We start from the raw sequence: 25758 nt of genomic DNA, 5'->3' as shown, positions 1-25758 counted from the left end.
GGAAGAAGCACAAAATGCTACTGCGTGTTGTTCCTCTGGACACAGTGGCAGAGAACTTGAGATCACTGACAAAATGTTGGCTTCTTAACATATTAACATCATTATAAAGAGGAAATACCTTTGTTTTCTTGCCTTATATTCTTGCTCTGATTTGAAACCTGTTCATGAAACTTAAATTGCATGATGTTTGGATGCGATCTTCCACTGCTAATACAAATACCAAGTGGACTGAGGACAATGTTTGAATGTGATAACTACTCACGTTCTTCAATGTATCAAAGAGGAACAACACTGAAGTGGTTACAATACAGAATTTAAATACAGTATATCTATGTTACAAACAGCAATTCCCCCAAGACTTTATTGACATGACCAGTCATCCATTGAAGCATCACATGTAGAAAATTTATTCCAGCTTTGATCAAATCTTAGTGTATATGATTCTTCCAAAACAGAAGTTTTCAGAAAATAAAGTCAATAGAAATGGACTCCAGATAGCAAATAGGGTTTCTTTTAAGATGATGTGGATCAAAAAAATTATGATAATCCTCTGTCACTTTAGAAATATATTTCACCACATTGTCAAAGGAATTTACTTTTCTCATCATGACAGATAAAGAAGATGAGAATCACCAAACTTTTTTTGTTTGGTATTTGGAAGGCTGATGGCAGTGGTTGTTCCCACCTCTTCTGAAATCTGGGCTGCATGTTTTCAACAAGCAGTTCACACAAGGATGCATTTCAACAGATCACCCACTTGCTTTCTAGAAACGCTCAGTAGAGCTTGTCACACCTGGAATGAGGATTTATAGTTGAAATAGTTCAGTCTGCTGAAAAGTTTTCAGGCCGATTTACAAAGAAAGGGGGGAGGGGAGGGAATTATTTATTGCTACTTGAGACCTTCACATTAATCATACTTGGGCTTTTTTCCTTTTTGGGTTGTTTTTGTTTGGTTGGTTTTTTTTAAATGTATTGAGAATAATCTTTAATATTCTCAAAATACAGATAAGTTAGGAGACCTCTTCAAGCTTTTTAGTTAGTTAGAACTTGAATTTGTAATTAATTGTATTTTCAAAGGTTCTTCACATACATTCATTGATCCGCACAATGCCAGCAATTGGAGACAAAGCTTTGGCTGCTAAAAGAAGCACCGTGACTGAGGTATACAGTTCAGTTCCATGTTCTGACATGGCATGTGGCCTCCTTTGCTTGGCCTACTGTTGAAGGAAAAATACGACAACAGTGTTACAGTAATTCTGCATAGAGTCGTTCCATCTAAGGAATTTCCATTTCTTCACTAACCCAGGGAAGAAGGAAATAGGAAAGAACTGCAGTTCTGAAATCTGTAAGCCTCTGTTGATCACAAAACTTGCAGGAACCTCCATGAAGTCAACCCCATGCAGCTGTCTCACCAGCTGTGCTCCTCCCATGGGCACACCTGTTGAAAAGAAAAGCATGGATCATTATACTAGAAACTCTGGCTAGATACACAGATAAAGACTAACAATCTATGATTCTGTCTGATGCTTCATGCTACCTAAATGCAAAACTTTAGGAATAAAAGTGTGACTCTTGGCTATCAGTGAAGTTGGCACTAGAGATGAATAGCTCATTATGTTTGTTTTATACTGCATCTTAGAATAAAGGAAGTAATGTACAAAGAGTTTCTTATGGCCAGCTGCTGTTATTTTAGGAGGAGTGCAGTTAAACTTGTGAATGGCTTGCTTTCCTTTTTTTTAGAACTACAGCTTTAAGTTGCAGAAGTGTTGCATGTCTGTAAATCAGTCTACAATTTAAAGTATGAAGCATATCCTTCACCCTCAAATAATTATTTTGAGACCTAGCTGTACCAACATTTCTTGCCTAAAGCACAGATTAATCAGAAACATATCCTTAAATGAAAAAGATACTTTTCTAAAGTACTTTCCAAATTACTTTCCTGAAGTAATTAGATTTCTTCAGAGTTTACTGTTACAAGTCAATACAATAGTTTGCCACAAAACCTAACATTTTTTAAAAAAAGGAGTACAGTGAAATGTTACTTCTTGTAAAGACACATTATAAACTTTATATTGAGCAACATTTAGCATGCTAAAATGAAAAAGTGATCCTTTTTTATAGGCAAATACTTCTATACTTAATTAGTCAGAGCCTATAAACTAAAAATAATAATAATTTAAAAAGCCCAAGAACCAAAGATGCAGATCCTTAGATGTGGAAGTAAGACCAAAGAATTTCTCTAACTGGATTATTATAGATCTTCTACAGAAATTCAAGACATAATTTATAAAGTTAATGATTTAAGAGAACTAAAATTTGAAGCAAGATGAACAAGTCTGGTTTCACCCCAGATTAGGATTTTCCCTAGAACCAGCATAGTTGAAGGGTGCAGAATGATGAACGCGGTACCACCAGGATTGCAAAGGTCACCTACCCACAGCAGATCACATCTAACAGAGCAACTCCTGCATAGCAGCACAAATACCCTTGAGAAGCAACGTTTCATCTTTCTGCCAAGTCCTGGACTCGAGTGCTTGCTGGTGCAGGAAGGAAGCAGGTCGTTGTCCACTTCAGATATGACCTTTTGAATCATCAGAAAAACCTCCTGGTGGCAGTTCCTGCCTGTGTCTTCTTGGGTCCAACTAATCAGTGAGTCAAAGAGGATGTAAATGGGTATATGCCTTTCAATATGTATGCTATGTACCAATTTAGACTCATTAGCTGGTATGTAATTATGCCTAATTTCACATCACTTCTGAACTTAGTCTATTAAAAAAAATAAAACTAGTATAACTTGCGTTCTCCGTGACAGCAACAATCTGACCTTAAAAGAACTGAATGTGAAATTGCCCAGTGATTGAATTTTTTATTTTAATTATTTTTTCTTTAGAAGTTAAATTTAAATGTGGCACTTTGCACTTTACCGAATCTAGGTCAAATAGATGGGATATTAATAATAACCAGTCCTGTGTGAAATCTAGAGGTTATTTTTAACAGTAAATTCAGTTTGTGGAATCCTACAAAGCCTGTGTTTCTTTTAAATAGCCTCTCACACAAGACAAGATATGGACCAGAGCTTCCTAGACTTGTGTAGACACTCAAAACTGACATGGGACTCTTCATCCCTGCCACGTGCCTTGCTCTGTAGCAGTTCTAGACAACGCAGGTGCAGAAAGAAGTAGAGGTTTAAAGACTGCGGTTCTCCTTATCCATGTTTAATGAGATTTCTTTCTACCCCCAAAGAAATTCAGTAAGTGAAGGAGGCTCTGCTATCTGCCTCATATGAGGGTAAGTGCAAATGAAGACATAGGGTGGTTTTCCTTAGATCCAAGAAGGACGCAAGATCCTGTGCTGACCCAGCCAGGAGGCAGCTGAGCTAAAAGGTGTTGGGGCAGCACTGAGTTCAGCCACACCGCCTCAACACATCTAAAAGCTAGGCCTTGCAGGAATAATAAATCAATGAAGATGTTTTAGCTTGTGTGAGCTGAAACAAAATAAGAAATGTGGAAATACATTTGTGCACTGGAGCTGATTTGCTTTTCTGAAAGGTACTAGAAGCTTTGGTGACGCTGTTCATTTTTACTGCAACCTGCTCTATAATTTGCTAATAGATGATGTTTAAGAAAATGAAGGAGTGAATCTCTCGCTGTGTTTGGCTCTTGTGAATCACCTGGCTGGTGCCACACAAACTGAAACCAGCTGGCTACGGGGTGCTGCCAGCCCAGCAGAGCCCAGGGGGCCTCAGCAGTGGCTGACCCACAGGTGCTGCCCAGCCGTGTACAGTGGCTGTATCACCTCGGCACACCTTTGCACAGGTTTACTATTCCCTGTGCATGCAGCAAGTCCTGCATTGCCTGGCCTTCTATGTGAATTTAGGGCAGGTTTATTTCTGCACTCAACAGATAATGTTCTTGTATCAGGTGTCTGACTAACAGCCCTAGTGAATGCCTCTAAAGCTTCTGGCCCAGATGATTTAAAAAACCCAGCAATCCCCTATACAGCAAATGAATGTAGAAACCAAGAGCAGGACAAATGACAGCATATAGAAATGGGCAGTTAGAATGTGATAGGTAGGAACGGTATTTCTTAATACCATTTTCGTTGAAAATGTAAAAATTTGGGAGGGAGAGATGGAGGACAAAGATGAAGAGTTACGTTTGCTTTGAAAAAGAAATTACTTCACAATCTGCTGGAGGATTTTGTTAAATGTTTTTTTAAGTGAAACCTTGTAGTAAATGAGTATGTCCCATCTGATGCCCCTCCAATTCATGCTTTTTTTTTCATCTTGTAGAAGTCATGTAACTGGGAGCTCCAGTGGCTTGTTGAAAAGCCAAGAAGGCCTTTTACAAGGAGGAGGACTTTTTTTCTGGACATGCATATGGGCACTGTAAATCCAGGCAGACTTAATGAAACCAAACATAAGCTGATGTCTGCTCTCTGCAGTGCAAAGGTTTGGGGCACACTCTTTGTATCTTATTGTTGTAATGCAAAAGTCTAGCGAAACAGAAAAGGCATGGGGAAGTCAGAAGTGTGATCCCTCTACTACTGTGTCAATTTATTGGCGTCTAATGAGAATTGCTCTTTTTTTCCCTCCTCCAGAATTCCCCAATCTTGCAGTGAGTGGAGCGCCACTGTGCTGGTGTGCGTTTTGATGACACCTAGTGGCAAAATTGGAATAATGCGCCAGAAATAGAAAGCACACATGGGTGAAATCAATGTTATTGAAACTAAAGGAAAATGAGATCCAGAGGGAGTACAACGGGAAGTAGAAGCTAACAGCAAGCAGTGGAAAATAATGTTATGAATGAAATGGAGAAGCTTGACGACATTATATTAAGAAACATGACCAGCTCGGAGAAATGTATTACATATCTTTATAAAGTGTTCCATACAAAGGAGCTATAATGGGCTCTACAGGAGAGGTTACTGTCTATTTAAAAACAACTTTAAACAGCAGTAAGGTAAGATTAATTAGTTTAGTTGAGTAAAGTTGTCTCCCTGGATACCATTCAAGTGATTTCCACCATAGTTTATGTGAAATAACCAGAAATGCAGTCTTCGGGGTAATAAATAGAGTGTTCCAGATAAAAATTCATCAAGTGGACTTGGTGTGGAAAAATCTCTCCTCAGAGCAGAAGCTTTGAGGTTTGCCTTTAAACACCTCGCGGCAGGTGAGGGGAAGGGGGCAGAGGAGGAGGCGTACCCAGCCCTGTGCTGGGAGCTCCTGCAGCGGCAGGGGAAGAAGCCACAAGCCTCCTTGGGTAGCTCTGGTGGGTAGGCTGTTGGAAGATGTTACCTATTTCTTTTATTGCCGAGCTGGATCTGAAAGGCTATTAAAGTGAAACTCCAGCATTTCTGTTCTCAAGTACAAGTCCTGAGAAAGCACTTTCACTGAAGAAAGGGTTTAATGTTTTTTGGTTGGTTTTTTTTTTCATTCTTCAAACATACTCCTCCCGTACCTTGCAGATGAGCTCCCGTGGAAGCCTGCCACCACTATGGCAGGCAGACTGCTCCAGATCTGTACCCTCCCTCTCTCAACAATTTTTTTCATTCTAAACTCCTTTTGACACCTTGTTTTTTAGCTGTTCTGCGTCACACATTTGTGTGCTATATTCTGTTTGCTTTATGGAAACAGCCCTGAAATCACCTAGGGAGCTCTAGTTAACTTCTGGTTCCCATGTGATATCTGCTAATAGATAGTATAGGTAAGGAGATGTGTACACAGAAAAGGAGGTTGTTGTAACCCTGCTATTCATGTTATCCTCATCATCTTCCTCTGTGTGCCACTTACTGGATGCACTGGGGCTGCGTTCAGACTGCTACAGTGGTTGCTGAAGGCACAGCTGAATTACCGGTTTAAGATTCCTCAGTCAACTGAACATTCATTCTTAAAATGTAATAACTTATACTGTGTGGAGAAACAGTGAAATTAAAAAGTTGGTTTTCTCTTTGTTTTAAACCTCTGAAAATTTCGTAACTGGCTCCTCTTTCCCCATTGCATACTTTATGTTACCTTTACATGTATGTTGGGCTGGTTGGGCATTTGTTTGTTTGGGGTTTTTTTTAGAAGATAGACTATTCCACTAAATAGTACTAAAAGTACAGCTCCATTTCCCTATCAGAATGTCCTCATTTTCATAACCACAGTCAGAGGTCAGCAACTACTGCAACTACTTCAGTTTCAGAATTCTAAGTGAGAAAAGAAAGCAAGCAGGAAACTCAAAAACTTTCCTTCTCCAACAACCGCTCAGTAATTTTTCTCCTCTTGGGACACTATCCCAAACTTTAAAGCCCTATTTGGGGCTTTTTTTTTTTTTTTTTTGTCTGATGACCCAAGGCTGAATGATATATCAGTACTGCTTATGTGCTTTTTTGTAATTATATGATTTAAATAGTTCAGATTTGTGAAGAAGAAATAAAATATCCGTATTCTTACAATATTCAAGCAAAGTCTGTGTCCAGGCTCTAGCTAAAGCAAGAGTTAGTTATTTGTGTTTACAAGTGAAGAGAGAATTAAGTATGCATTTCCAACTTAAATAAGTTATATATAAGGGTTGTCAAGACTCAGTGACAGCAATCCTCCATTTCATCACCCTCTTCTATGAGATAAATGAGAGCCCCGGTCTTGGCTTAGATAGGAGATATTGGATATGGAGAGATACGTGAGCCCTCAGGGTTTAACTAGCCATTTACACCCCTGGAAGTGGTGCAGCCCCTCGCTCAAACCTGCTGCCACTCACTGCAGGAGCTGTAAGGTATGATGTAGCAGAAGGGTGCAACCCCCACCAGACCCTATGTAACACCTGGTTGCACATCAAGTCTCTGAAAAGAATGAAACAACCTGTTCTTTCTGTTGACTGAGTCTAGCAGAAGAGGCAATGAGCTTAGATTTGAGGAAGGAAGATTTAAATTAGATGTTAGGAAAAATTCTCATGGTCCGGGTGAGTCAGCATTGGCATAGATTGCCTAGGCTTTGTTCTTAAAACCTACAAAGCGTAGATTTCACAACCTATCAGAAACTTTTGCCAAAAATGACTCATGGCAGTGTAACGTGTTGACTGATACCTTAAGATCCCTTGCCACTCTAGATTTTAATAGTCTGTATATGCACAGTTCATTGATTTGCTGGTTTGTTCAATCATTTAACACCTTAGCCCCAGTAATTATATCAAAAGTACTATATCAGCTGTTAGAATAGTTGTATTACAGAATGCTTTGATGCATATTTACTAATCTGTATTCTTATTTAATGCACATTAAGTTTTATTCTGACTCATAGAGAACACTTCAAGTGCAAGTGCCAAACAATAATTAATACTGTTAAAAATACGCTGCAACAAAAAGTAGAAACTGAGAGCAATGAGTGAAATATTTGCTGCTTTTTCCCCAGAAGGCTCCAGCATGAAAGACATTAGAGTATCAGCTCCTCATGTAATAATAAGGGCTTGTGGCTTTGCTGCTAGAGCACTGCGTTTTCACCAAGGATTCACTTTTTCCTGAAAAATCCTAGTAATTCAAGACTTCAGAGCACCCAAGTTAATATTAACAGCTGTGAAGTGCTTTCCTCCAGCCAAACGGCCTAGCTGTCTGCCAGCGCCATCAGTGTCTGGCAGCCTTTCTATTCCTTTCCCGCCGCATACATGATAGCGTGGAGTTGATGGGGGTTACAGACAGTAACCACTGAGGGCAGCCCTTGACTTAGAGGGACAGCTTGTTAACTGTATAAAAAGATACATTGATACCAAAAGTCATCTTTATTTTATCTCCAGAGAAGATGAGAACAGCTGTCTAGCTTGTGTTGTGAAAAGTGTCAGGAAAGTCACCAGGGCACAGTTTTAAGAAACTCTTTCCCACTCTCTCTAAATTAATAAAGACCCAAAGTTGTCCCCATTACTCATTTTGCAGCTGCCTGAAGAATTTGTCACAAATACATTTTTCAGTCGTGGTCCCGGGTCTGACTGATGGATAGGGAAAAATAAATTGGGAAATAAATATTTATGAAGTATAGTCACTCAGATTCTTTTATTTATAGATTGTTCAGTGCAGGTGCCTCTCCCAACAGTTAAACTAAAAATTAGCTAGGTTTCAGCGTTCATGATTCATCCACTATGGAAGGCTTAAATCATCAGTCCACTAAATAGAATGTTTCTGAACTAAATCATAAAGTCTTTGAAAGTGCCAATCTTGCAAATAAAATAAATGTATTTCATGCATCAGCCCAAAATGCTATCTTGAATGCAGAGGGCTTACTAACTATCCCTTGAACACCAACAGCAAAGCTTAGAATAACTGATGCTAGAAGAGTAGCTACTGGAGTTGACGTATGTCTAAGACAGCCATGGGATTCAGCAGCTGCCTCTGTCTAGCTGTATACCAAAGGGTTTCCAAAAGTCATTAGCCATTTCAAAACACAGAGGCTGTCACAGATATAGTGAAAGTTGTTGTTGTAGACAAGAGGAGCTGTCAGTAGATTAAAAACATCCCATCTGACACTTCACTTTTTTGAAACCCCAGGTCATCTTTTTCATGGTGAATTTAACTTCAAAGATAAATCATAGAATCGAATCATACAATCATTAAGGCCATAAAAGACTTCTAAGATTGTTAAGTCCAACTGGCAGCCCAACACCACCATGCCTACTAAGCCATACCCTAAAGTGCCACGTCTACATGATTTTTGAACACCTCCAGGGACCGTGACTCAAACCACTTCCTTGGGCCGCCTGTCCAGCACTTCACCACTCTTTCAATAAAGAATTTTTCCCTCATATCCAGTCTAAACCTGCCCTGATGCAACCTGAGGCCTTTTCCTCTTGTCCAATCACATTTTACTTGTGGTAAGAGACAAACACCTGCCTTGCTACATCCTTTCAGGTAGTTGTAGAGAACAATAAGGTCTCCCCTCAACCTCCTCTTCTCCAGACTAAATGACAACAGTTCCCTCAGCTGCTCCTCACAAGACTCATGCTACAGACCCTTCACCAGCTTCATTGCCCTCCCCTCGACATACTCCAGCACCTCAACATCCATCTTGTACTGAGAGGCCCAAAACCGAACACTGAAATATTATCTAGCCATTAGAACCTAACCTTATGAGCCTATATCTCTGCAGTTCTCTTCTTTGTGGGCAATTATTGCAGGTAAAAAGAACTTTAGGTAAGAAAATGGTTCTGGTGTGCCTGTAACAAAGTATTTCAGCCTCTCCTCCAAGGGCAAAAGACTGGTATTTCAGATCTACTGATCTTAAACAGGCAAGAAATTCAGTGTCTTAAGTTAAACACAAGCAACACAAGAAAATGGTTCAAAGTAGTTTCGATGCCAACCTAGCAAGCTTTCTCCCTTTTAATTTATAATGTTGGGAAAACAAAACTTCTGTACAAGGCTCAAGCATCCATTAGCAGCTTTTATAAACTGAGCTATCTCACTCCTTAATCTCTCTCCTCAGTACTTCTTACCAGTATCTGTATTTCAAGTGGTCTTGGTCAGCAAGCAGGCCCTCACTATGCTCGTTACTGCTTGCACACAGAAAAGATTATCTTGCCCCAGAAAACCTGCAGCTTAGGCATGTGACAAATAAATTGATGTAAAAAACTACTTTTGGCTCTCTGGAGGGAAATAAATCAGACAAAAGAATAGAGGATGACAGATAATAATAGAAATGGCACTCCATGTAACTGCTGCACCATGACTGCATCTTTCTTCAACAAAAGAACCTGCCTGCTTTCTCCCATCCAGCTTTTGGAGATAAGTGTCCTTCCTATGGCTTCTGAAGTAATCAAACCTTATAATTATCCCCTTAGATGAAATTGGTGCTTCTTGCTCTTAGCTGTCATTCACTCTTGGTCTTTTTCCATAATTGTTCAGGTTACCTTAACACAGAACACTCCTGCTGGTCCTCAGCCTTGGTAGATCTCTTCATCTGATCCACCACCTTTCAGTTACTTGCTTACAAAGCCCTCTCACCAAGTTTTCTAGCACTGTGCTTTGTAAGATACAAAATAGTATTGTACCTGCAGCATCATGCCTTCCTTGTGAATCCTCACTCACTTGTCTCAAGATGTGTCTTACTTGCTCTGAAACTGTGAACTATTTTTAGCATTTACCATTCTTTATTTTTCAGTTCTGAAGAGGTTCTTTCAAGTCTGGCATTAGGCTTCAAAATCAGATTGAACCCAATAAATGGTTTTATGAAGACCAGATCCTCTGCTGTTCCATTGCCACCTCTCCAAATGGCTCTTCACTTACAGGTCAGAACCTTCCTTTACAGGCACCAGTATGGAATAATTTTCAGTTAAGAACGCTATTACCTCTAAAGTTGGATCTTTACTAAGCAAGGTAAAGCTTCCCCATTCGTATAATGCATATTTGACGAGTAGTTGAATGAGTTGTTCTTCCTTGCATTGAGCTGACATAGGACCTCTAACATTTCACCCAGGCACATCGCCTGTGGCAAAATAATGGTTTGATCACTATAACGTCTTTCATAGACAATTGTGGCACGTTGTCAGTTTGCTTTTTGTGCTTTTTATCTCATGGCACTGCCTTAGGAAAGCAGGAAAGTTATCACTCAGGCACGAGGAAAGGAAAAATAACCCTGCCTAATAAACCCTCAAGTTTCTGTTGCTTTCATTTCATCTTCGAGAGTCTTATTCATTCTGACCATGATCTGACTGAAAATGTGCAAAAGTAGCAAGACTACTCACTACAAAGATAATTTGAACAGAGTTATAAAGCAGGAATTTATTGACTCAGGGTTTTTTATCAGTATTGACTTGTCTGGTTTGGTGTCAGCTCAATAAAAAAAAAGGAAGAAGTAATTCTTGTCGTAAAGAATTTTTGCTAACAAAAACTTAAAATGGACATTTCTGTGGATGGACCTGTGCCTGAGCTTCTGTGCAGCAGGAAAAGTCCATTCCTGTAGACTTTTCTGGCTTGAAGTGTTGTCAGGTCTGGTTAGAAATAAAGCAAGATATCTGATATTCGTGCTTGTGTCCTTTTGTTGGTTCTTTGGGAAGCAGTCTCTCTTCGGTTTTTGCCTCGGTTTTGTCCCAAATCAAGTTGTTTGGACACATCTCTCATTGTGAAAATTCACATGCAATTTCCCTTTTCTTCATATAATGAAGTTGAAATCACATCATTTTTCTTGAATGCATACACTTCCTGGGTAGCAAACCTCCACTGAGTTTTTATATATTTAGTTGGTAACTAACACTTACTTACCAGGCTGAAATATCATTTGCTTATCTTGCCTTTTTTGGCTTCAGAAGTGAATAGCACAAAAATAGATTGGCTTGACTGAGGGAGGCTGGTTTGGTGCCAGTTTAGAAATTAACTTTGGCTGCTGCTTGCCTGTAGATGTTTGTCTAGGTGATAGGCTCGAAGCTCTCTATTCCTCTGAGGGCCCCATAGAGCCTTTTCCCAGAGGGGGCCAAATAAGTCAGTAGAGGTTTCACAGTTCAGGTCGCTTTATTACCATCCTGCAATTCTGAGCAACTTCAGAGGTTACCAGGTTCACAGGCACCAAGTTTTCTACCAAGCAGAAGGTAGTACAGATGACCCCTCCACTTGCCCGACTCAGCAATGGAGAAACCACACTTTGTCCTATGTTCCCTGCAGTGTGGTATAGCCACCTCAGCATGGCCATAAGTAGCTACAAACCTGGCCTGCTATTTTAAAGGTCATTTTCATGCCTTCCTGATGACAGAGATTAGCCTGCTTAGCTAATTGCACAGAAAAGCTGCTCTCTGAGTTATGTGTTCTATAAGCAAGTCCCAATAACCATGAATCACCGAAAGAGAAGAGGCAAGTCTAAAGTAGAGAAGATTAACAATCTATCATATCCTTCCCTTAATTGAAGGTTTGGATTGAGGCATGTAGATGCGAAGAAGAGATAATGAACTTCTCTCTTAAAAGGCAGGGAGAAAAACCAGCTGCAGGTAATCTTGGCTTTAAACATGACTGGCAGAATACCAGCCTGGAACTCAGATCATTCTCCATGTTTCAATAGTCCAGGGAGAGTCCTGGTTCCCACTAGGATGCTGGTGTTTTATCTATATGTTTATATGAAGACTTATTTCTATTTTCTTGGAGTTACATGCAATCTAATTCCAGATCTTTCTAGATTTAAATGAAACACAGATCCATCTGCGAGTAACAAAAGGGAAAATAGAAATTCTGTAAAACACCTTCATATGATTATCTAGGAAGGATAGCAAATGTGTTATATGAATAAAGACACATGATAAGAAAGATCTACCTCTCAAGTGATTAGAGATTTATGTGACCAAGATAATCAACTGATATCAGTTGGCTGCTGTGCCTGTTGTGAAGAACTCGATCTGCCCAGTTCAGTCTGACAGTAATACTTTCATGTTTGCCTTTACTACAGAGACCATGCAGGCAGCCTGTCAGACCAACATTGCCACAGTGGCGGTTCTTGCAGTGTTCAAAAGACTGAATAAAGAGATGGGTACACATTGATACTCCTCGTTTGAGCCTCCTAAAATGCTCATATAGCCATCTAAGTTTTTGCAGTCTTTTTCCACTCCTCTTACTGTAAATCAGAGCTTCCTACCTCACTGAAACTTTGTATGGGATTCCCTGCTCTCCAGGAGAAACTGTGGAGGAATCCATCATTTTTAAAGTATAAAGTCAATGAGAACCTCCTTTGATAGGGACAGGCTGGGATAAGAGCAGCAAGAAGACATTCAATTGGGTACTTCTTAGTGGAGAGGGTTCCTTCTGCAAAGTGCAAATGAACATGTAGCTCAGACTTGGTTGCACGGACCTGAAATGAAATCAGGCTTCTCACCATTCAGCATCAGCCAGAAAAAAATATTGCCTTACTTTGGAATGCTTGGAAACAAGAGAAGGAGAAATCTTACCCTGTATAAAAAATGTCCTTCGGATCAGCTGCCTCGCTTAGCAGCAAAGACACATCCTCCCCGAACGATGTCTCCGGGCCCTCCACAAAGCCTACAGTCTGTACAGGTTTCTTGAAACCTGTATGACTCAAGCTAACAATACCTCTGTCTATTGTGTTTTAAAAGGGAATCGATGCCCTGAATAATTTTTAAACACCACACGCACACAAATTGTACAATAAAACATTTGCTGCAGAAGAATTAGGGGAAACAGGTTTCAGTAGTGAGGCACAGCAATCATATTCCTGATGCCACCACCCACTGTGGCTTTTCTGTGGGGACACACTTCCCTTTAAAATGGTTAATGCTTAACTGAAATTTCAGATCAACAAAACTCCAACTAACAACAACTTTTTGTCTTTACTTTTCTCTCTCTCTCTGACACTTGAGAAAGATGCTTTTATTTCTCTCTTGCATTTAACCAGAAAAACTTGTTATATAGAAATGCAGAATACAATGGTGGCAGAGCTGCACCGCATCAAACCCTGTGGGACAGCCCTTTAGAATTTTATTCCAAAGTTTTGAAAAAAACATATATTAAAAGAAAGATTGTGAGGAATGTTTTGTCTTGAAATGTTTTTATCTGCAAACAAATATGAAAACAAAGCCCAGTAACAGAAATGTAACATAAAAAATAATGTCATCGTTAAGTACTGAAGTGAATGTTGGTCTCTGGTTTCTGGTATTTTGTACCTAAGACACTTTTTGACTTAGATGATCATATATATTATGGCATCCTGATGAAATACTGCTGTCTTATAAAGAAAACTGCAATGCAGAATTTTCCAAACTACCATAAACTTAATTACCTCCTGCAGAGGATCTAAGTGCTTATTCATAGCATCATTACTTTTAGTAATTAAGTCTGTAATTTCCATCACAATATGATTTGTTCCTTCCTAAATCATGAAAGTCAGGTCAAAACATTACATTTGCCTTGTCAGCATACAGAAATTTCATTATGTTTGGTCCATGCAGAACATGTGTTAGTTCTTCACCATTTAAAGGAGATCAAAGAAACTTCTAAATCCTGGATGAACTGGTAGGGAGCGATGGGGAAGGAGGGTGATCCAGTCAAGGGAGAAGGCAGGGATGCGTGTGTCCAAACATCCATCTGAGCAGATTTTAGAGGTGTGCATTAAACCCACTGGCCAGGTAGGGCAAGAGGTATAGATGTGTATCTATGCTTTCTTCTGCAGCAGCAAAGTTTCCAATTCTGCAGAAGGCCTGTGAATTTTTGTGGTTATTGTTACTGAATATGGGGAGCAGAATTTTGCTCTCTGTAAATTCTTCCAGCTGAGGTTTCTTTCCCTTCTCAGTGCAAAGGATGGTACTCACTGACTTTAAGTCAACATAATGTTTTTCCTTTAGTTTTCTCCTGCTGCCTGCAGAGAAGATATAGTCATAAGACAGTAAATAACACTTCTTAATGACAAGAAAATTCAAGTTAGATCGATCTTGGATTTTAATAGCAGAAGCTGACTTAATGCTGTGCAATAGTTGCTAGTGCTTACAGTGACGACATCCCTGTTATTATGCATGTTGAATGTTAATATGGTATTTGCTTTTCTTATTCAACTCAATTTTCTTCCAATTTTTCTCTTCCTTTATAAGATTTTTTTTTTTTAATTCTGCCAGGAAAGAAAAGTCTTACTGGTTGCTAAGTAACTGTAGAAGTATTGCTGCAGATGTGTGGTAAGTATATCTACTTACTATGGTGGTGGGGTTTTTTTAAATGAAAAAAATTCTTTAAGTAAAATAAAGATGATATTGAAAGTAATGATAGCCTGATAAAAGATAATTTTAATTATCAGAAATATTTGCAGGTATGTATACAATGCATAGCAGATAGTAGAAAGGTTTTGGAAGGAGTGGCTTATTTTCAGTTGGGTTATTTTAATAGCATTGGCACAGAACCCCCTATCCCCAGAGGTTTATACGCATATCGGATATGACATACAGGCACTCTTATCACATCTGGTTGCAGCTCAGGTGGGAGAGACTTTCTTCACAGCATGCTCACACTAAAACAGAGTAAGCCAGAAGTTGCAAGATGATGCAATCTGATTTTTTTTCATCTTCTGTAAAGATGTCTAGGTAGATCATGAGTCTTAACATTGATCTAATATTTCTGCCCATGGAGGCTGGGAAGTGCCCCTTTGCTTTTGTCAGTACAGTACTCCAGAGCTTTAGCCAAAGTTTTATGGGACATAAATGAAGGTGGCTATCAGGGAAAAAATCAGTCTCTTGACTCTTTTGCACGGCTGCTCGCAGGTAGTGTGTATGTTATTTGAGTGCCATAGTTGTCCTTTCTGAATTCATTTCCCTGAGCACCACAGAACCCCTTTAGCTCATGGAAGTCAGGAATCCCCACACCAAGCAAGATCTCACCCGTTTCACGTCACTCCTTGGCAGATATGGAGGTATGTAGTTGTCCACTGACTGGTCCGTGTGAGGACTAACAGCTACCGCTGTTACCAGTGGCTCCTTTATGTAAGAGAACTGTGCCGTTGGGTGTGAGGTATAAGAGTTAAAATCATTAAAATTGATCATTCATTCGGGGGAAAATATCTTATGTGATAGTGAATGATTACTCTACTGAGAGATTCATTTTAGCATTTACTAATTTGAGTGTGTTTGACTTTGCACCCACAGCAGGATTTTATTGTAGAGTTTAACAGTAATTGTATATACATAGACAGACTCTCCTCTTAGCACAGGAGTAACAGAAGAACTGTAATTCTTGACATTATTCAAAACTAATGTATGCCACTTTAAATATGTGGATATTCTGTTAATATTTAATTTATTGTAGGGAGGTTAAGAGGGTTCAATTTATTTTGTTTTTTTGTATTCAGTTTAATCAAATGTGTCCATTAAGTGCAAGACGTGGCATTAGAATTCTTTTAAGGTATGCTTGCAGGAGATTGATTTTTGCCTGTGTTTGCAGAGACTGAAGGAGTTTGCCCATGTAATCTCAAAAAAGGTCAAATCTTGACTTAATAAATGTATGATTCAGGAACATAAAGCTCATTCTTTAGGACATCACATTAATATTTATTGGGATCTGCATGGTACAAAGACCTGCTAATTAGGAGCAGAGTCTTTTCTGTATTGGTTAAACTGTCTTAAATCCAGTTTTGCTCAAGAGGGATTAAAATTGCTCCAATTATGATAAATCTACTAAACAGGGGACTCATATTCCCATTAATTCCTATGGCTCAGATTAGTGTGCGGGTACACCTTTCTGCCATAAATAACAGCCAGTGGTAGTTGACATTTTTAATAAATTCAGAGAAGAATATTTCTAAGGCAAATCATCCTCTATTGCTGACAGTAGAGTAAGAACTAGATGGCAGTCAGGGAGCCCAGAAGGAGCTATACTGACGCGTCTGGAAGAGGCACCAGCTGTGCCACCCTGTGCAGCACTTGCCCTGTGCAGGAAGGGAGCAAAGCAGCAAAGACCAGAAACCTTGGCTAGGAGCTGCCTGAAGGAAATGCTCCCAGATATAGTGCTAACAGTCAGTCACAATTTTAGAAGTACAAAAGAATGAAGATGGGTACCATAGTGAGATAACAACAGAAAAACCACTCTGAAAGTGAAGCAGGAAGAAGAGGTTATTGTCCAAGTAAGGAGCTAATATGTACAGGTATATTTTTGGTACTGCCTAGGTGAGGAGGATATGTCTATATAATGTGCAAGACAATATGGAACAAACACCACCAGGCTGAACCAAGCCTGTAAATCCACAAGACCCAGTCTGGATCTGGTCCAGAATGAGTGCAGCTATGTATGCATAGTGCCAGCCCTGATAAAATATACCCTGCTTCTGGGCTTTGTTTGTTGTTTCTCAAATACCTTTGATTACAAAGTTAGTGAGTTAGAAAAGATTAGACCAAGCAAGTGGTAATCCCAATATTTTTGTAAAGAGGGAAAGAGTATGTATGCTGTGTAACAGTTGTAAAAAGACTTGGTGCCCTGGTAGAAAATTCCTAGAATAAGCGGGCTTAAGACACACTTGCAATTAAAAGTTCATTCCTTATGTTAAGGGAAGAAGCCACAGAGTCAAAACTAGATTGAAAAAATAAGGGTGGAAAGTAGCTAGAAGAGAATCATATGGCACAGAAGGGCACGAGACAGAATCACCAGAATCATACTCCTTTATTTTTCTTTAAAAAGTGTGGAGAATACTGTTCACAGGCATGCCCCTAAAAGGTTCAAATCGATGACGGACGAGAGTATGCTTTGTCAGTTCAGGATGTCCCTGCTGATCCTGCTTCTTGACATTGTGGGTGCTGATACAGACCAAGGTGGGGAGGATGGTGAGGCAGCAACCTCATATCCTGCTGGGAGGCTGAAGTGAGGGAAGGAAAGTAAGCACTTATATATGTGTGAGGAAATTGAAGAGCTTGCACTCAAATATTACTGTAGTAGACCAGCTTAAATCCTAGAGGCACTTTCTGAACAAGTCAATAAGAGATAAGTATTGATGGAACTTGCCTGACCTTGAATCAACAGAAACTTCTTTGTTTTCATAGAGCTTATAGTATCTGATAACAGAGTGACTCAGCTGAAGAACTTTGCACCTCTACACAGTATTGTCAACACTGTGGTAAGTCTGGAGAGATAATGAGATTTTAAAACATACGTGGGTGCAGCTGTTGGAATCTTAACTCCTGTAATTTTGTTTGTTTGTTTGTTTTTCCTTCTGACAGGTATTATTCTAAAATAGAAAAATAGAAATCACAAAACCCCATTTAAGACCCATGCCCTGAATCTTCAGGACTCTCAGCTCTCAATGAAAGGGACAATAATGGGCAGAGAGCTGAACCATCTGCCTAAACTATTCACCCAGAATTCCTGATGGGGTAAAACCACACAGAATAAAGTGCTCTCTGCTTTTAATTATTGGCATACAGGGAAAAGTCAGCCATCAGAAAGCTTCATTTGCATCAACTTTCAACTCAACACTCCTCTACTGATGATTTTGCGTTATCGAAACAGGAAGCAAAATAAAAACTGGTTTGGATAGTGAAGATGAACCTAATGTAATTGAGTTCATTTTGGAGTGCTTCTTCAGAAGGACTCTCCAGACAAAGTGAAGTTTCTTCCAGAAGCTGAAGAGTGATAGCAAATTTGGATTAGCTCCATGAGTGTCGCCTATTTCCCAGAGCTGAACAGAGCTGAAATGGCCACCATTAGCTAAACTGACAGGCAGAGTTGGGCAGAGTTCCCGAATGGCCGAAGCGTCTCTGCAAGCCCTCTTGGATGGTTCTCCATAATGAAATCCACACAACAGCTGGAGAAGTGATGGCTAACAGCATATATGCCTGCTGTGTGCTCTTTCCAGTGAGTGGGGAATTACTACTTTTAAAGCTAGCTTGAGGGAATATATTATTTATCGCCATAAACACGTTGCTGGGGGCAATGTTCAGGTTGAAGCTTTGTTTCTCTAATATTGATAATCTCTCTCTTCCCACTGCCAAGAATCCAGTGCTTGGAATGGGAGAATAATTTGTAAGGGCTCTTGGAGGTATGTTTAGTGTTTCAGAAATTCTGTCTGAGGGCTTGAACTAAAGATATGTGCTAAGAACCCTGAAATACATTTAACTGGTCTTTTTCTGATTATTCCAAACAGCTAACAAGAGAAAGCTTATGCAATTGGAAGCTTTTATTTCTTGCTAACACATGTTCACACACACAATAGCATACCGTTGAATTGTATCCAGAAAATTAATTATTCTTCGGTAGGATTTTGGGTTTCTCTGAGGACAGCATCTACATCATTTTTTTTTTTGTATTAAAGAAATCTTTTTTCTTTGTTCAACAAATAGGTGTAGTGGGGAAATACTTGCCTGGGAAATTCCTGGGGGAAATAAGATGCACAAAGATCTTGATGCTGCAGTCCAAGATAAATAGGACATTGTAATACTCTTAGCAAATGAAAATGCAAATCTCTGAAAAGCAGAAGAGAAAAAAATATATTCCCTGTCCCAAACATTCAGTGAAAGGGAGTGGGACTGGGAAGCATCTGACAAGCACGTTATTTGCAGTCTTCTGTTAATTGAGTGTTATCTGAATTGCTTGCAGCTGTCATTCCATGATCAAATGCATTTATAGAAGTGCCAGTAGTTTCAGAGAGAAGATGCACTTACCAGAAAAAAATTGCGAGCACTAAATGGTTACTGATATAAGAGATGTCCAGGAGGACTCCTTGTACTTATCAGGGGTCTGTCCTGTAAGCCTAATCAGTGTGGTGTTAATTTATCATTTACAGCTAAAGAATCTAATTGGGAATTTCTTTGTTTGCATATGTGAGTTCAGCTTACCAGCCTCTCTGTGATCTACCAATGAACTACCTAAGATGTAGGTGAGGCCAATGCAGAAAGAAGGCCAATGCAAAGAAGGAAATATTTCTGAGCTCAAGAAGCAGGAGTGCAACTCCATAAGACTTAGGAAGCAGGGGAAAAAAAAAAAAAAAAGGAAAAATGAAAGAACAGAAAAAAAGAAAAAAATAGGGTGATGGAAGAAGAGATGTGGAAACAATAAAGGAAGAAATTTGAGAAAAGATGTAGAAAGAGGAATAGGAGAGAAGGAAATAACAATTGTGCAACAGAGGAAAAGTCTGGATCATAGAGAGACAAATATAGTTATGCAGAGGACAAATAGAGAATGGTATGATGAAAGAGTACTAAAATAAGAGAAAAAAATCAGAAAATAAATACAAATTAGCAACAAACTAGAATTATGGAATGAATAAATCCATACCTGACACTGTGCTCAATGAACATTTCATACTATTTGTCTTAGGCTTTCTCATGAAAATATTATCATAAACCTCGAAGCTTTGATGTGCTATTGACGCACTGCAATGTGGACCTTTGTAAGCTGAAGCTGTATGCAACCAAACTCAAAAATGCTCTGCCTGAAAGCAGCTGTGTTGCCATGTTGTGATCACCAAATGCAGCTTGAGAGTGCAAAGCTACTTTAGATACCCCCAAAAGCATTTCTCTTTCTCTTCAATTTGTCTTTGGCTGCTGCTAAATCACAGATTTGTGACAAATGTGAGTCTGGAGGACCCTACAAAATAACTACATTTCTGTAATTCACACTGTTAGTTAGCAGATAGTGTTTAACAAGTCTTCTGGCATATATGACTTTACTCCTTGTGGGCTGTAGAAAAATTTTCTGTATCTTTTTAATCCTTTAAGTGACATTAAAATATATGTTTGTGTTTATTTTCAACTTGAGATAATTTAATTTCCACAGTTCCTCCTTTTGGGAAAACAGCATTTTATGGACATGAAGCAATACAAATGACTGCATCAAATAAATTTACTTTCTAGTTTCTATTGTATGGATACCCAGTCAGTGTTTCAAAAAAAAAACTCCAATAATCAAAATTCTCCAAAATCGGATTTGTGTTGAGACATCCTGCTGCTAGTAGTGTCACTTGCCAGCTGTCAAATCCTCTGATATATTGTATAGTTTGTGATGCTTTTGCCATGGATTATTGATTGGGCACTGCAGTCGGCAAAGCATTGGTGATTCTGCTCCTGCCTTCAGTTACAGCTGTCTGCAGACACAATGATACGCACACGCTTGCTCCAGCCATACCAGTGTGAATCTGTTTTCTAAAGCATTAATCACTGCACAAGCACAAGGAGGATAATCGAAGTCCTGTGGGCATTTTAGATAGTTCAGCTCCACTCCATACTGTGAAGACTGCCAAGCTTTATATGTTATGAGACAAGTAGAAAATGTTGTCTGGATAGAGCACTGGGGGGAGAGAGAAATAGATCAAAAGCCATACTTGGCACATAGGACCTTTTCGAAGTGCTGACTAGCTGTTTGTGTTTAGACAGTAATTTGGGGCTGAGAGGCTACTTTCAGATCTGCTTCTATCTAGCTGTGAGGAGTGTGAGAGTGTGGGAAAGAGGACTTTGTTACTGATTGTCTTGATGGCTCTCCTGTTTTCCAGCAGTGCTAATCTGGCAGGCTTGAGGGCTTTTAGAGACATATGGATACAGAGTTTAAGGTGACAGAGGGCCAAAAAAGGGAGTGACTTGAGTCAACAGGGTTATTTCCCCCCTGAATTATGGGCTCATTCATTTCTATGGTCTCATAAATGAAGTTTCTTTTAGGTATGTCATCTCACCCTTGAAGACTCCCAGCAGGTACTGTTGGTGTGGAGTCAGTTGGAAGATGATTTTTATCACAAGTTTACAGAGATAAATGCAATAATGTAAAAACTCCAGTAGAAGCTGCTGTGTACAACCGTATGTACTTTAGGCGATCCCAGAAGAACAGTGCTACTTACAAGGCACTATGGATGTAAACATCTCCCAGATAATGGGAAACTTCTCCCATTCCAGACATGTCATATCTCAAACTCAAACAAACCAAACCACAAAATATAAAAACCCAAACCTGCACAAGTGGGAATGGTTTCTAAAGTGCAAGTGAGTAGCAGATTTCTGAGTGATAGAAAGAATGAGAGAAAGACTTGCATATGTCTTCACTGTTTGTGAATACTGTAAGAAGAAGCAGAGAAGAATTTTAAATCTGTCAGAACTTCAACGAACTTTGGATGTCATCCTGAAGTCAAAAGAAATGGTATAATCACCTTGGAACCAGTGATGGATCAGATATATGGTCACTGCAGCAATTAAAAAGAAAAAAAAAAATAAGAAAACCCCCAAAACCAAAAACACCCAGAAAAGGAAGGGTATGGTTTGATTCAGATATATGCATCCTGAAGCCCTGGATATTTTATATCACAGAGGAGTACACATACAATTAGTCTTAAAAGGAATCACCCTCTTCATATAAACACAGCAGAAAGTATCCTTTGAAAGATATTGAAGGTAACAATAAACTCTGCTTAATATTATGACCAAATTGACTTTTTAAACTACACCACAATTTATGTTCATATGAGGTTCCAATCAGCCATTTATTTTATCTTCTCTTTTGCTGTTTCAAGAAAGAAGCGGGAAGATTACCTATAATTGTCTCTCATTCTAGACAAATGCAATCCTGATGTCTGTGGCCTGACGGGAAGAGTTGCTGTCCTGCCAGAAAAGGAGAACAACTCATTGACATCTGGCAGCAGGAAGGGAACAAAGGGTCTGCTAGAGATGCATAGCTTGCTCCTGGTGTTACAGGTGAGATATTTCCCTTTATAATAAGCAGACACATCATAATGTGACTGAAATTCTGTAGTTGCAATACTGAGTGTACATCTGGTCAAATCCGCTCACATAAATATCATTTGGAGTGCAGAAGTTGTAGACTGACAAGGCAGGGTAAAAAGGTCTATTTAATGTCTCCTTTGAGCAGCAAAGACCCCTGTGCAGCCCTGTGTGTCACACAGGCTTTTGCTAGAGAGCAGAGGGAACGAGGAGCAGGCACTCTTAGCAGAGCTGCAGTATTTACTCACATGAGCTGGGAGCTGCAAAGGCTCTTTGGACCAACTGGGCAGCCAAGGCAAGTGGCTGGAGGCACCAAAAGAGAAAGCAAATGATTATAGGCATTGGACCCACGAAGATTTAGGAGCTGGAGGCCTTGCTCCTCAGCAGCATAGGCAACACGTCCCTCCAACCTGACAGCCACAACCTGCAAGACTGAGGCATTGCTATAAGATGAGAAAAAGTCACAGGACCAGCACAAGAGAAGGACAGTATATTATATACTTACCCTTCTGGAAAGGAATGGTTGTATATTATTTACTACCCTATCTCCCTGTTACTTCTTCCCCCTCCATCCTTCAGTGAAACACTGTTCTAATATTTGAGTTCATTTGTCATTTAGAAGTGGGAATTATTAGTTTACTTCATTTTATATTTCTCATTGGTATATATTTAAGCTGGTGTTTACTAGAAACTCCTGAAGTTTGAACCCAGCCCTTTTTGCTGTCAGTAAAAGCATGACAGAAGGGTTGTATTCCTCCATCTTCATAATAAATATGGTATTTCCTGAAATATTTTGCAGTTAATGTTTGGATATTAAGCCCTAATAAATACTCAGAAAAGTGTGAGATGTTCTGTATGCAGACATGTACTTCCATATACTGCAGACCATGATTGTATGTTAAAATTTGTTCTTATTCAAGTTTTATGTGCCTATACCACTTTTCTAACTACAGCTTGAATACATGCTCTAGTTATTTCTATAAAATGTAAGGTTATTACTCACCTCGCAGTTGTTTAAAGCACCCAACATTATGTTAAATGCCTCTGCTGTACTCAAAAGAGTGAGTCGTCTTTCAGTGAAGACTTCATACCATCTAGAATGAGGCACTAGAAAGACACCAAGTGATGACTTACTGTGCTAGCAATGTGTGAAAACATACCTGGTTCAAATTTTCCCTTAACACTCCTATCTGTACACTCTGTGTACTTCACATATAGACCCTGAAATATAAACCTCACATTGTGGTTTTCAGTGGTCATCAAGATCTTAATTTGTAGAGCTGTATTTCTGTAAAGGCCTCTACCATGTACTAATCTCACAGCAGAGAATACTTGTCTGTTATTTAGATCACCATACTTTTCTAGCCCATTTTCCAATGTCAAAGTTTCTAAGTAATTATCTGTTACTTCAAATAATATAAAAATAGGATGTCATTACCGTTAAGCATCAACTGCAAGGATTTAATTTTAAACCATTTCTCCTTCCCCTGACTGAAGAAATTCCCCTGCATCATTTTTAACCTTTCATCAGCATAATTGCTAAATAATTAACAATGGTTAAATGATGAGAACCTGAGAGATTTGAAAATTATTACTGAAGTATGTATTTCACGGGAGCAATGACCTATATGAATTTGTTTTGAAGTAAAAGCAATGTATATTCAATAGTAGCGTGCAAGATGTTCTGATATATGTGCTTATGCCTTAGCCACCTCCAGCTGCTCTGGTCCTACATCAAGGCATAAAGACCCATCTCACTGCACTAATTGTGTGCTGAGGCTGAGCTCTACTTCTCCAAGGTTATTTTAGAATGCTTTGCAGTGTCTTCATTTCCACTAATACGAATTACTTATTCCACAGAAAAAGCCATGAAAACCATGTAAAGGCTCTATAATCCTTTTCTACTTTGTAGCATATATTATTTCCTTGCTTCTGTTAGCTGAGCTGATTAAAATTCTGAGTTTTTCTGCAGTTTCTCCACTCTTCTCAATAAGCTCCATGTGCTGATTTTGGATATTCCTTTTATACACTCTTTAGGAAATGATAGTTGTCAGCCTCGCCGCCTGTCCCATTTCTGTGAGTCATCGGGATTTACTCACTCTCCTTTGCCTCCTAACTTGGCTATGCTTAGAAACAGCACACAAATTTGCTGGGATCCTGGTGACCTGCTAATCTAGGTGCCATCAACACGTGGGGCCTCATGTCCTCTCGTGTCCTTTGTTCCAGCCGCTCCCATTCATTCTCCCCTTACCGCAATCTTAATATTTGTACTACAATTCTCTGCATAACAAGGGTAGGAATACGGGGAGGAACTGGAGGTATTCATCAGTGGGGGAGGAGAGCAAGGGTAGGAGAAACCATGGGACCATGACATATACAGCATAAATCTGTCAGAAGCCTGGCTGCTACCTAACTATATTATTTCTGCCCCCATCCCCCCCTCCCCTTTTTTTTTTAAGTTCTGAAGGTCATTTTGTGTATAGTGTTATGGCAACACTATTAAGATTCCCAAATCAAGGCTCTGTTTTCTTGCGATCCTTCTCAAGTTCATCCTTTTTGGAGGTAAGTTTGTCTTCCCAATAGTTTTTGGAAAAATCATGGAAAGTTCTCTGCTGATTTCACACCCAGTTTGACGGTGTGGATGTAGCCTATATCTAATCACATACCTACATCTTCCCTTTCTGCAATTTTCTTCTTTTCCCTTGCATCATGTACCTTTAGTGGTGGATGTGAATCTACAGCCAGTGGCTGATGCAACTACTCTTTGAATTGCAATTCCCTCCGGTTTCACTCAAACCTCTCAATAGCCACGTCTTTCTTCTTGCATGCTTTCATCTGTTGCCGTGCCATTCATTTTCAGTCAAAGTTTATTTAATTTTTTTTTGGCTGAGGTTTTGAGGGAGGTAGTGGCAGAGAGCTTGTTTTGGTTTAGTTTTCTGTTAGAGGTTCCAAGATACACAGTTTGCTGAATTACCAGTTGTGTCTCTACAGTCCTAATGACCCTTCACTCCTGTCACTTCATGTATGCCTCTGTGCTGTTTAAATCAGGGGCACCTGTCTGGAAACAAAGGGAAGTGGCTGTCTGAGTGTTTTCACAAATAAAGTAATGTGTCTATTGCTTCAGCTATATCCCCACCACTTCCTCGTGAAGTATTTAGCACAAGGGTGTTCTGGAAGCTTTGGCTTTGTTAAACACCTGCTCAGAAAATTTGCTGAGTACCGGAGGCCATGGGAGTACAGCAGCCCATTAACACTTGCTTTTGAAAATGCTGGTCTAACACTAATACAGCAGTTGTGATCCTCTGTGAGAAAGTGCTCTAAATGCAAATTTTAATCAATGCCATTTCCTCATAAATCAGTCCCTCTAGCTTCCTAATTATCAGCGCCAGGCTCTCAATTGTCATTACACTTCTCATATTGAGGTCTAGATTGAAAACGATATCTTCCTGTGCTGCACCAGAAAGGATTATCATTGAGCTACTCTATCAAGGATCTGAGCATACAACACGAAGCTGATTGGCACGCCTTCCTCTTTCCTCTGCACAAACTTCCACCAGTGCAGCTTTCCCACTGTAAAGATACTTATTTTTCATTCTTTAAAAAAAAACCCAAACCCAACCCATTCCACAAAAACCCCAAA

The 25758-nt window shown here is 39.4% G+C and overlaps 1 long non-coding RNA gene across 1 annotated transcript; it reads left to right on the top strand.

Annotated features, from left to right (window-relative positions):
* Positions 1–2911: 2911 nt before the first annotated feature.
* Positions 2912–24474, top strand: LOC128852606 (uncharacterized). The gene is made up of 6 exons (XR_008450589.1): positions 2912–4961; positions 10121–10247; positions 14562–14618; positions 17463–17536; positions 17640–18273; positions 21952–24474. It is a non-coding gene; the product is annotated as an uncharacterized LOC128852606 (long non-coding RNA).
* Positions 24475–25758: the final 1284 nt, after the last annotated feature.

This window comes from Cuculus canorus, chromosome 6, assembly GCF_017976375.1.
Source record: "Cuculus canorus isolate bCucCan1 chromosome 6, bCucCan1.pri, whole genome shotgun sequence".
Classification (NCBI taxonomy): domain Eukaryota; kingdom Metazoa; phylum Chordata; class Aves; order Cuculiformes; family Cuculidae; genus Cuculus; species Cuculus canorus.
The sequence above is the reverse complement of the archived record's forward strand: the minus strand, read 5'-3'. Positions and strand labels throughout refer to the sequence as shown.